The sequence below is a fragment of the Pogona vitticeps genome, chromosome 3, assembly GCF_051106095.1.
Source record: "Pogona vitticeps strain Pit_001003342236 chromosome 3, PviZW2.1, whole genome shotgun sequence".
Classification (NCBI taxonomy): domain Eukaryota; kingdom Metazoa; phylum Chordata; class Lepidosauria; order Squamata; family Agamidae; genus Pogona; species Pogona vitticeps.
The window spans coordinates 37,201,221-37,214,773 of record NC_135785.1 but is presented as its reverse complement, the minus strand read 5'-3'; the positions used below and the strand labels follow the sequence as shown (position 1 = coordinate 37,214,773).

General features: G+C 38.4%; 1 long non-coding RNA gene across 1 annotated transcript; it reads left to right on the top strand.

Annotated features, from left to right (window-relative positions):
- Positions 1-416: 416 nt before the first annotated feature.
- LOC144587826 (uncharacterized) lies at positions 417-12,191 on the top strand. The gene is made up of 2 exons (XR_013542994.1): positions 417-2,338; positions 3,003-12,191. It is a non-coding gene; the product is annotated as an uncharacterized LOC144587826 (long non-coding RNA).
- Positions 12,192-13,553: the final 1,362 nt, after the last annotated feature.

Below are 13,553 nucleotides of genomic sequence, written 5' to 3'. Positions count from 1 at the left end.
AGAGCTGATCTGTTTCTGACAGCCCCGTGGCCCCGTGGATTAACCACTGTTAGTAGCACCAACCCTGTTCATCTGATGGTGCTGCTGGTGCTGTTGGAAGTTGCAAGCAACCTCAGTTGCCTCCTGGGGGCAAAAACCTTTCCTTTGCAGGCAAATCTGATGTTGCTGAAGAAGACCAGAGTCTGCTCTGCTGCCTTTTGCCTCAGTGCTCCGATGGGGTAAGACATGCCATTTTGCTGCTGCCAACTACCTCAGTGCCCGATGGGGCCAAAAGAGCCTGTTTTCCTGCTGCCAACTTCCTCAGTGCCCGACAGAGCCAAAAAGCCTGCTGTGCTGTCAAATACCTTCTTGCCTCCAGTCCTCCTGAGGGCAAACTCTACTTCACTGGCAAATGTAATGTTGTGCTGAGCTGAAGACAAACTTGATGCCTCATGCATGCCTCTGCCAAAGGGACCTCTCATTCTGCTGGAGCTAAATATAACTCCCTCAATGCCATGGGCTTCTGTGCCATGTAGTAAACTCTCCTGGGGGGGACCCAATTTGTGGGTGAATAACTCAGAGCTCCAATACCCAATCTTCAACAATGTTGACAGGCATGTTGGGGAAATACACAGGAAGCTTCTTTGTGATTCTGGAGACTCTTAAGTACCTGGGAGGAGCTTTCCTGGGGGGGGTGTCCTCTTTGTGACGATATAACCCAGCAGTCCCTGATCCAATATTCACCAAACATTCAGGAGTTGTAGAATTGCATCTGAGGAAGGTTCTGTGCAAATTTGGTATCTCTAGGTCATCAGGGACCAGTGTTAAAGCCATTTAAAGTGCAAACAAATTGACAGATTGATTCATCGACTCATCAAAGAATATTTGTATATTCATATTTGTTGATTTGTTAAACTTCATGAATAACAGATCAAAACGAATAACCATTTTTAAAATTCGTCCCCATCTCTACTAGAGACCTTAACAAACTGAATTACTGCACCACTGTTTTAACTTCGATTTTCCTTTAGATATAAAGATGCATGTAGGTCAGAGTGTGTCATATTGTGTTGCCTGTAAAAGGCAAACCTGGCATTTAATGCTAGCAAACCTGGGCTTTCTGCCAGAACCTATGCCCTGGCAAGGAGTTTTCTATCAATCAAAAGATATAGTAGTGTAATATCTTTATTAGGTCAATCAAAGGGGCACAAAAAGTGTGCCAGCCTCAGGACTCTAAGATCTTTTCCTCAGGCAATCTGGAAGAAAAACAGATTGGCAAATTGCAGTAGGGGGAGGAGGAGGGAATAACTGGTTTGATCTTGAAATCAAGGTATCTGTATGTACAATGGCTTGAAAAGGAATGAAGAGGAGCCAGAGAACTTTGATCCTCCATCTTTGAAAATATAGGCCTAAATCCAGTTATTAGCTTCAATTAAAGGAGGCCCATTGAATCAAGGGAACTTACACCAGTGCTGACATAGTAAGTTCCTTTAATTTAATATTGCTATTGTAACTGGAACTAATAGTTCAACTGAGGCCACAAAATGCCCACAGTAAACCAAGAACTCTCCACATTTTTCTAGGCAAATATGTGCATTCCTTTTTTTTTTTTTTTTTTTTTTTTTTTGGTCTCCAAGTTTCATTAAGTCAGGCAACAATCAGACGGTGAGAAAAGTGAGCATTTTATCAAACTGGGAAGGGTTGCTCTGCCAAGAGTGATCTCTTTTAAAGTGAACCTTCCATCCATCAGGAAATTGCTCTAACATGGCTCCAAAAGTAGTAGCCATGCTGCTGGACCAATAATATCCAGCTTGGACATGGATCAGGTTGGGCTTGAGCGCTATTCCCCCATACATTGTGTGAAAACCAGCAAACAGCTAACACCATGCTCCAAGTGGGCCAAAATGGAATTGGGCCTGAGGAAATGCTGTCCTGTCCTCACTTTTGTTTTACCGCCATTGTAACTTAAGCATGTCTCTGATTATATGTCTCTCTCTGTGTGTGTTAGTTTTTAAGTTTCTCTAATACTCTTTTGATGTTTCCACAGCAACAGACTAGCACAACAATTCTGTGGGATCATAGAGTGGTTGCAGTTTATATAACTTTCTTTCCATCCATAAAAACAGAATTGCATTTCAAAGTGGTGTATATCTTGTAAGATTTAAACAGTGCTTCATTCTAATTTCCATTCCTGCTCATTTCTCCTTCCCTCCCCCTCTCTCTCATTCTCTCTCTGCCACTTTGTTTTCCTTTTTTTCTCTTTTTGTTTAATTTTCTATGTAGCATTACTCAGGATGTGAGCTGTGTATCAATGGCCCAGAGACTAGTCCTCTCTGTTGAGTGATGATTAGAAAGCTTGGTAAGTTTTTCCCCAAAACAACAGAATAATTCTTGCTGGAATATTTATGTAAGTAGGTCAAAAGAAAATGAAAGCTGTTCTTGTGCAGCTTTCAAATATATATGAGTTGGGTCCCCCTACCCATGATGGGATGTTGAACAAGATTAGAAATATAAACATCCTATTGCAAGAATGTATTTTACTTCCAACTGCATGGAACTGTTGGGAGGTATCTGAGCTGGAACTAGATATGGCAGTAAAGATGGGGTCCTTGCCTATTGAAAATGTTGTGATGTCAACATTTCCTCTCCTCTCCTTCCCTCCATATTAGCAGGGAGTGGGTCAATGCAGCTTTTGCTGGTCACACTTCTATCATACTGATGCATGTGCTGAGCACACACATTGCCTGCTTCATGTTTAATAAAAGTGTGAAGGGCCCCTACATTCACACAACTTAGGTGACCTTCTAATTTCTGCTGAGCACATGGGCAGCAACTGTAGCAAAACCTATGGGCATCCAATCCTACTTCATCCAACATATAAATAACGGCAGTAGTGGGAATCGGGTTTGTGCATTCTTCTGATATCTCCATATCTTGGGCACTTGCTGGGATAGGAAAAATGTTCTACAGTAAATAATTCTCCTAAAATCCCAATTATCTTTGTTTGTATGCTTTGTTTTTAGCATTCTGCCTGATCACAGAACAGTTCTGGGTGAAGAGTGCACCACTTATCCATAGTAATTATGGACACATCTTTTATCTTGAAGATCTGTTGTGTACCATTTGTTCCATTTGTGACTTTGATCTTGTTTGTTTAAAAATCACAACTGATGTTTCATTTGAATGACACTGAGTCTTCTATTTGGGTGGATTCCAAGAGACTAAAGGGTCTTCTTGTTGTCTGTGGATGCAATGATACATCATATACTCATGTCAACAAACTGGTTTAGACAGTGTAAGAGAATATACATTTGGAAGGGTACGCTGGATGGTGAAGGTGGTAGACCCAGGGAAACAAACATTAGTAGAAGTATTAGAGTGACATTATATTTTATTTATTTATTATTTATTTTACTGGAAGTCGAGATGCATGGGATTTGCCAGTGCACATTAAGGGGCGGAACCCTGTCTCCATGACAACATCAAAATGGTGAGGGAGAGCTGTACAAATCAAGGTAGAATTTCAGCTGTATGATTAGAAAAAGGTGTCTATAATTTAGATTGACTACCCTGTTCTGTAATATTTCCCCTTAAATTTCTCATATAAATAACTCAAAGAAACCCTCTGAAACCAAGTGAGGAGTTAGAAACTATGGCCTAGGACCAGTTTGCTTGTTCTAACTAGAATAGGCTCATTAAATCAATAGGACTTACCATTCAGCAGTTAATTCAACGGATTTAGTCTAATTAAAACTGACAATTGATATTTAGGCCAGTGATTATATCACCAAGGCACAGTCTTTCCCACATAAGCAAGGACCAAGGTCTCTGTTCTGAATATCATGTTAGACTTTTAATAGTCCAAGGAGATGCTGGCTTTTGTCCCTAACCATGTTACTGAAAGAACAAACACTGCTTGTATCATTCAGTTCAAGCAATGGGACTAAGCATTCCAAATGCAACTTATAATTAATTTTGAGGTACAGAGTCACTGAAATATAAAGCAAGGACATAAATGATTTGCTGTATTAGTCCTTGAGAAGTTTGAACCCAGTCTATGGAGAAGGCATGTTTATGTGAGGCTGGGGATCATTGTCATAAGGTAGCCAATGTTTTATTACACTCTCATAAAACAGTAATACTCAAATGGAAAATATCATTAATAGACTTTGGGAACCTTGGGAGCAATTTGCCAAATTGCTGCCAATGGATGTTGATACAACATTGGAAGGAGGAGCTTAATACAAATTCAGAAAATTGCTGCCATAAAGGATATCAAAGGAATAACAAAACTGTTTTGTAATTACACATGAAAATCTATGCGTGTTTAAACACAATTGAGGTATAGGTCCCCAGGCTGATTGCTCACCACATTAGATTAGAATGTAGCTCCTAGGGAAGGTATGAATTACATTCAGGTTTGCCACCCACTTCTCCAAGATCAGAAAAAGCAATGCTAACAGGATACAAAATGCTTTCTGGTTTGATGCAGTAAGGGAATTTCTTACCAAAGGAAATTTCTCCTGCTGCCAATGGGACAATAGTATTATAGTATTTACACTCACCATGAGAAACTGACCACTATGAATATAACATATACTCACACATGTTCTCACACTGCAAAAAAGGATGTCAGAAAAATTACAGAATTGCAGAACCCTTGCCAAAGCAAGAGATCCATGGCTAAAATATCTTGGGATAGATGCCCTCTTTCTTCTCCAAAAAATTGAATGAAGGAGTCCACCACCCTTCGAGCTGGTCCATTCCAGAAGAGGTTCTTCCTTCTGCGTATGTGAACACTTCTTTCTCATATTTTGAATCCTTTACTACCCTCTGGACCTAAAAAAACAAGCTTATTCAATCTGTCACATGACAGCTTTTCAAATGTTTGAAGATGACTTTTATATCACCTGTGGATTCCCAGTGTGGTGTAGTGAATAGAATGATGGACTAGGTAGGACTCTGGAGACCAGAGTCTGAATCTCCATCAGCCATGTAAACTCACTGGGGGAGTGGAACTGGTAAAACCACTCCTTAAATATCTCGCTTACCTTGGAAGCCCTATTAGGGTTGCTATAAGTCAGTTCTGACTTGACTGCACACAACAACAACAAATCATCTGTCAGTCTTCTCTTCCCCAGGCTAAATGTTCCCAGTTCTCTCAGCTGTTCCTCAGAAGGTTTTGATCCCAGATTTACTACCATCCTGGTTACTCCCTACTTCACATATTCCAGATTGCAAAAGTCCTTCACAAACTGTGGTGCTCAGAACCGAGAACCAAATTCCAGGTGAGGCCTGACCGAAACAGAAGAGTTATTTCCCTAGATGTGAATACTATACTTCTACTGAATCTTGCATTTGCTTTTTTTTTCCTGCTACATCACACTGTTGATTCATGCTAAGCTTGTGGTCTCCTAAGGCCCCTAGATCCTTTTGAGAAGTACTAGCACCAAGCCAGCTGTCACCCATATTATGAACAGACCAATATAATGCAACATAATTCATTATGGTGTAATATAATGTGGTGCATTTCACTGGAGTTAAATTGCTTATTTCTTTGTAAGCGTGACTGAGAAAAAAATAGCATGGGAGGATTTGTGCTGTTGTATCTTTAGAGGAAACATAAATAGCCCTACAAAAGACAGTACCTTAAAGATATCCTTCTGTTCACTCCTCCGCACACACAATTCTATTTGCTCCAGTAGTATTTTCAAATGCTTTCTGGTGTGGTAATTAATTCAGAGAAGTTTCCTTTGTTATTGTGCAGCAAGTGCTGCAGAGGCCCACTCTCTTGTTTTTTTTTTTTTTTTATAGCATGCACTAAATATTGCTAAAGTTATAAGCAGCACTAGTGTAGAGGCCCTTCCAGATTTACAAGCACATTTGGCAGTGGGTAATTTATGTAACTCCTGTTACAGTTATGGAGATTATACACAGTCAGAGCACAGCAGTATTTTAGTCATCAGACAATAAAGCCAACATACTAAATATATGAAAACTAAAAATTCCATAGGAGTGTCTTTTTTGATCAGATAAGGATTTAGAAGAACTATATGATTATTTTGTTTTTATTTATTGCATTAAAGCAATTTTAACACAGTTTTTTTACCTCAACGACAGCCCTCAAAGCAATTTAGAACAAAATGAAACAGAATATCGTCAAGTAGAAAAATATTAAAACAAAAGCCTTAAAAATCCAAAGGAGCAAATTTAAATCATTTGGTCACATATTAAAGACCATTACGTCAAACACAAAAATGACTGTTAAAAAAAGTGTAATAGAAATATTTCACTGTCCTTCTAAACACATAGGAATGGGATTGGTCTCATTTCCTCAGAATTTTATATCTGAGGTTATCACCATAGAACAGGCCTTATCCTGCATTTTTACCAGCAAAGCCCCTGGTAAATTGTATGAGAAGATGTCTGATGATGATTTCATTCTAAGAATAGGTTTACATGGAAGCACATGCATGGATTTTTTTCCCCCTGATATCCCAATCATAAGCCATTTAGGGCTTTTTAGGCAAGCATCAACACATTGAGCTAGACCCAGGTATGAAGCAGAAGATTGGTGAAGTGATTAACCAGTCTTTGGACTGAAAGGCACATACTGCAGAGCAACATGGTTACCACATGGTGCACCAGATATGCTTCCAAAATATTTTTCAAGAAAGCGCAACATGTTGCAGTAATCTACTCAGGAGCTGACTAAAGCATCTATCATTATGGCTAGATACTTACTTACAGATAAGATGGCCACATAAATCATCAGAATGGCAAACAAAATATGACACTGATTTGCATAAAATTGCATGTATTAATTTAGTGTACAGATGCAAAATTAGAAATAATTCTGATTTAAACAGAATAATCATATCTGTTCCACTCAAGAAGAGAAGACTGTGACCTGGTGGCTTGTGCATCTGTCAGGTCAAAATACTGAATGCTAAGACAGCTTTCCAGTTATTTACTATGGATGGGCAAACTGGAAATCCCTGATCTCCCTGCCTATGGTTCTTCATCTTAAAATCAAATCTGGATTGGGCAGTCATTCAATTGGACATGCTTTTGAAAAGAGGATTCTCCTCCCAAGGTCCTTCAAATGGTGGAATATCCTCTCCAAAAGAAGACATGTGACCACACATCTTATAAAGAGGTAAGGTCTTATTGCCTCCTGAATAATGACTAACCTGAGAGTCTTAAATGAACCATTTTTAGTGGTTTCTCTTAAGTTGCAGGGATTTCAAACAACATAGTGCATATCATAAATAGCATTTGTCTCTCAGGGTTGTTTCAAGGGGAACTTGCAAGTGCTCTTCGAGAGCTGTGAGAAAGGCATCCTTGGTTAGAGCTACTACACTCAAAATGGGCTACCCTGTACATCCAGTGAGACTTAGCCATAGTAGTAAGGTTGATGTAGCATTTCAGCTTAAACTGATTAACTTGCATGTATATTTTTCCACCTCCTGCTCCTCTTGTATCAATCTGGGATGGATATAGATAAATATTAATATGAGGAGCAGGGAGGACAAGACATTTTCTAGGCAGCTCATATATTTTATATCTCAAACATTTGGCTTGAAGCTAAAGCTCTTTCTCATTCTCTCTCTTCTGGTTTCTTTTCTGAAGAGATGGAATCTCCTGAAGACCTAATGACAAACATTCAGAGCATTCTTTAGGATCATTGACTGAAAGAAAGAGCTGATATATCACTGCTGCAGAGTGTGGGATTATCAGATCTAAGGTAAGTCCATCATGACAAATTTTTGCATAAGAGTTCCATATTTTTAGGACAGTTATTTTAATTCTAGGTCGAATGTGATATGAAAGCTATAATTTCCTTCCTTCTTTTTTTTTTAAATATACTTTTAATGTTCTTATATTCATGTCAACCAATAGTTCGACATGGCTATTACATTTCTGTAAGGGGACATTAATCTTCTGAGGTTGGAAAAGTACCCAATATTTCAAGATGCACTGTTAAAACTGTAAAGTTCATGAATATTAAAATCTGTCAGTTGATGATCTAGGAAGAGCAACTGGGGAAGTATAGTTCATTATCTATATTTCACAAATTTTATGGCAAAGACCAGTCTTATTGTTTTAGCCTTTAAAAGAATTAGGACTGTACCTGTCTCCCTTTGCCACTCTACTTTTACAGATTTGAGAAACAGAGTACAATGATTAAAGATGCCTTCTTACTTTGAATGCTTTGGCGAGCAGGACTTGTATGAAAACGACAGCATTTAAGACACACGTTATCTTATTCCGCATGCCTGCTGAAGTGATTAAAATGTTCAAGGCATAGCCGAGAGTCCCTCAGCTCCTTGACAGCTGTCATAGTCATTGAGCACAAGTATAACAGGCTGAGAAAGCTTTATTGGGATACCGTTCTGTTGTGCCACAAAAGCAAGCCCTCCATTTTGCACCAGCATCTGTTACCACATTTAGAGTCTTTCTTTCTTCTGCTTCTTCAACAAAGATGAAATTCTGGTGCCATGTGCATTTCCCTCTTCTTTATTAACTTCTTTGGGTGGCTTTCTCACTGCCATGATCAGAAGGTTTTGTTTACAGAAATCTTCAGGGAAAATTCAGTTCTGCAAAGTGGAATTGTCCTTTCAAGTCTGGCTGTGTGGTGACAATAGAGGCCACAGGTTTTGAATAGGAAGTAGCATGGCTTCAGCACTTTGAATACAGATGCACACCATAAATACAGAAAGCTGGACATTTTGCATTTTTTAACTAATGCTAGGAAAATCAGTATTCCCTATGGCCAGAGGATCTCTCTACAAATAGGTCAGCAGATCCTAAAATAAATCCATCTGCCTTTCATTTCTCTATATTACTGTATTTAAACATGTGCAAATGTGAAATCGCTTGGTAATTTCACATTTTGTGGAAATTTAGTGGCTTAAAATCCTTCTAACTAAAAGTTCAGGGACCTACACAACAGAATTAGCTTAAAGTGTCCCTCAGTAGACCACTGCTTATTGTTAGTTCTCATCAACTTGTACTTACTGTTCCAGTAATTCATTGAGAGACACTGGTAAAAGGAAAAAAATAAAAAAGGTTTCCGTTTACTCGCAGTTCTTCATAGATCCAAACAAACAACATTCTGTAGAAAAATATTAACTGGTTACATAAACAGAGCTTAACTGATCAATTAGCTTCCTAATCTGCTTATTGCCTACACGGCTTGCACTGTCTTCAGACTGTCCGACTAAAAAGAGTAGGAAAAGAATCTTAGGTATAGAGCTGTGGCTGTTTTCAGACTTTGATGCAAAGAGAGAAGAATTGGTCATTGCTGGATTACTTGACAGCAAACTTGGTCCAGAAAGGTCCCTCCCAGCTCTTAAAGGTATTATACAAAGGCTGCAATATTTCCAACAAAATGCCTCTCTAACTAAACTAAATCAAAACAACAAAACCAAAAATAAATGATAATTTGTCCAGAGATTGGTACTGATATATTACAATCATTTCAGTTATCGATTAATTTGAATGTTCATCTAATGTAATTGAGCAATTTAATTAGTATTTATCTTAACTTGGAGTTTTTACACCAATGTTTTTCCAGTAATAAGCATGGGAGAGTGCAGAGAAAGCCCAGAGATAGGATAATCATGGACTGTTGAATGAAAACCCTGTTTCTCCTCCCACTCTAAAATCTGTAGGGCCAGGCCTAGTGAAGAGTCTTAAAATAAGTCAAAGAAAGGTAAGATGATTAATTTCTTTGTTTATCTTTTTTTAAAAAAAATTTATCCCACTCATATAGTGGCTGGGCCACTATTCTGGGCGGCTTACAATGAGAGGAGAAGGAAAACAAGAGAAGAAATGTGGTGGGATAAGAGAATGGTGGGATGAGGTTTTTGAGTATTCTGCCAACTATTTCCTTCTCTCCAAAGCTCAAAACAGGAAGAAAGGGGATGGGAGAAATAAATTCATGGGTGAGATAGATTTTTTTGCCTTCATTCTGGTAAAGCTTTAAGTGCAGCAGTGTATATTTGAATATCAACATAAATGCCCTATTTTCAACACAAATGTAATTCAATTAGATTTTTTCCCCACTTACTAACAATTATCTTAATGTCACCAGTTTTCAGTAAATTTCCAGTCTCTGAATAAGTTGTTTTAAAAAATGAAATCTAGCAAGCAAATCAGCTACCCAATGGGTTCTATTCCTCCCATTTTCCACAGGCCTGCCCGTCACCCTTGCCTTGGCTTCAGAAGACAATTTGGCTTTCCAAGAAGGCAAATGGTGGCTGTGTTTTCTTTGTCCCTCTCTTTCTCAACCTGGTGAAGTGGCGTCTGGATAAAAGGTGGAGGCAGCCAAAGAATGACGCAATGTTTGTCCTGCTTCCATTCTCTTGTTTTTCCTCAGCCAGGTGGAGCCTGGTTTCTGATTTTATTCATGGATAGGATTTAATACATTTTAGATCCTGTGATAAGTAATAAATTATAATGTTGACTTCAAATTATTTTTATTCTTCTGCCATGTCTCATCTCTTAACCAGTTCCTATGTTTTGTGCCATTTCTGTATGTTCAAGATCTCTAGCTTCTTTTTTCTAAATAAAACCTATTTAATCTTCCACTAATTTGCAAAGTGCAGTTACCTCAAGATATACACCATTTCTCTTGGAAGATAGAGATAGACCAGAGCTAGCCATTCACTCACCTCACATTTATTCAAGAGGTACCACTATCAAACACACCATTGTTTCTACATTTGACTTTGTGGTACTTGTGGTGTAGTGAATAGAGTGAGGGACTAGGACTTTGGGGACCAGGGTTCAATTCCTCACTCAACCATGGAAACTCACTGGGGGGGTGGGGGTGGAACTGGTTAAACCACTCCTTCAATATCTCACTGACCTTGAAAGCCCTATTAGGGTCACTATAAGTCAGTTCTGACATAACAGGATGTAACTAACTAATTAAATTTCTTGAAAAGTGAAATTTGCACAGTCCTTACAGAATGCCAGTCTCTCTGAGTGAAGGAACTCAGGAAGCCAGTAGACTTTAATTGATAGATCAGTTCATATCTCATGGAAATTTAGTTATACATACTGTATATAAGAATAAACAACACAATACAGCAAATTACATAGAGACAGATATTTTGATTCCAGATAAAGTCCAGCTTCTGTCCAAGAGAATCTCTTTCATTCAGAGCTTTTAAGAAGAGAAACAAACTAAAATTCATTCTAGAACTAAAATGTTTGCTCTTTGTGTAATAAAGTCTGAAGGAAGATATAGAGATGTGCATTAAAAGGTATTATATCACTTTAATGCTGCTCTCTGATATATATTTACAAGCTCTTTATATATAGTCTGTTAAAAAATGTTCGCCTCCTAACTGAGGGCTGACACCTAATGCCCTGACTTTCTTCATATACTGTACAGTGTAACTTCTTGTATTTAGGAAGAAAGTTTTTAAGGCCTAAACCAGGCCCTTGGAGACACAAATTATATTTGCAGGGCAAATTGTCTCTAAAGCTTCTGTGGGACATTTGCAATTTTGGGATCCTGGAGATTGGCTGGCCACTTTTGGAGTAGAGAAGTGAAACACTTTGAATTTGCCCTTTCTCCTTGAGAAGAGTTTTAAAATACATATATATCATGTTTTACTAACATCCATCCATCCTTCCGTCCGTCCGTCCGTCCATCTGTCTGTCTGTCTGTCTGTCTATCTATCTACACACATAGAGAGAAGTGTGTGTGTGTGTGTGTGTGTGTGTGTGTGTGTGTGTGTGTGTGTGTGTGTGTGTGTGTGTGTGTGTGTGTTAAAAAGGAAAAAAGAAAAAAGTATTTTCACATGCATTACCAGAACTGGCCACTGAATGGCGACAGAGACTATGCTATATATTCTTGGCTAACAATAATTTGTAGCATGATCTCTGGCTCTGTCTAATGACTGGTTCTGGTAATACATGTGAAAATATTTTTCTGGATTTTTTTTCTCTTAATATTTTCATACCGTGGATAAGTGGATCAGTGGATACTGATCCTGTGGATAAAGTGGTCCTACTTTACCTCATCCTTGAATGTGGTGCCAGCTGGTGAAAATCATAGTGAAGGAATGGCTTGATTGCTGTCCCACATTGTCACTCCACCATCTCTTCATTCTTTCTGTAGGAGCCAATTCTGCAGTTGAAGTAGCTGACTACTTCTGGAACAGAGGGGTGATATGTTTCATGTTTGCCTTCCCTCACCCTGGTAAGTCTTCCACTTTCCACATGCTGCTGTTGTTACTGCTGCCATTTATCTCATCATGGTTTCCATTTCCAAAGGGATTGGGGTGGTGGTGAAATATACCTTTTACATATTGGAAACTATTTCAAGAAGTTGGCTATTGAGACCAAAGTTCACCTTATTTCTTTAGAATAAAAGAAGAAGGACCTGCATAAATTCTGGTGTAGGAAAACACAACTACCATATATTGCTGCCTGTAAATAAATCTGGCTAAAAGATATGCTTTCAGACTGAAAAAGAAGGGAAGTAATTAGACTAGAAGCAACCGTGAACAAACATGTTAGCAGAATCAATAACTGGAACTGATCAGCTATTTCTTTAATTGTGCCAGCTGGACTGTAGCGATGTGCTCAGCAGAGCATAATTACCCATTTCAGGCATACAACAGAGGTGCCCCCTACCACCTCCCTTCTCAGTTCTCTTTCCCTGAATCTCTCCCCACCTCCAATTTACATTAGCAGTTTAATATGTTCTTAAAGAAAAAGAATCTAGTTGAGAGAAATGAGTTGTGAAATGGCCCATTCTCACATGTGAAAAGATATTATAGGAATAATTAGAAGGACGTTGAATGATTAAGCCAAGTGTGATCTAATAAGAAAGTGAGCCATCAAAGAAAGATGCCTAATTTTTCTCCATTCAGTGGACATTTTTGGTGTGTGTGTATGAGTGTGTGGCATACAAAGCTGCACTGTGAAAAATAGGACCATTCTTTTTCATATTCCATTGTGCTAATTTCTAAAGTTGTGATGGATCCAGCTGCAGTTCTTTAAATAGCCACATCCAGCCATGTACAGTTGCTTTTCTATTATTAAAAGAAAGTCTGGGCAGGGACAAAATAAAAGCAGCATGTAAGATGCTAACTAATTATAAAAGAAAAAAAGGCCATATTCTTCATTGATGGATGCTGGTTTTTCTTTTGTGACATCAAATCAAAGTCTTTACAATGCAAGTCTCTTGCAGACCATTTATGTATCCAAAGCAGTATGATACTGATATCCGAGAACAGAGTTTTAGATGAATTAATGGGAAAAAGAAACAGTCATCAGGTTAGTGTCTATTAATTGAGCCTGTTTATTCCTGTATTCCAAAAAGAGAATCAAAAAGAACTTTGGTTTAAAGGGGGAAAATATGCCTGAAGCTATAGTCCTCAAATTAAGGAAGTTCAGAAACATGGACGCACTGTTCTTGCATCTTGATTTCTGCTTCAAATGAACCCAAAGGTCGGCTCCACTCTTTGATTCCCAAAAGACAATAAACCCATACTTAGAAGAACTAAGCCCGTTGAATACAATGAGACTTCCCCTAAGCATTGATCAGT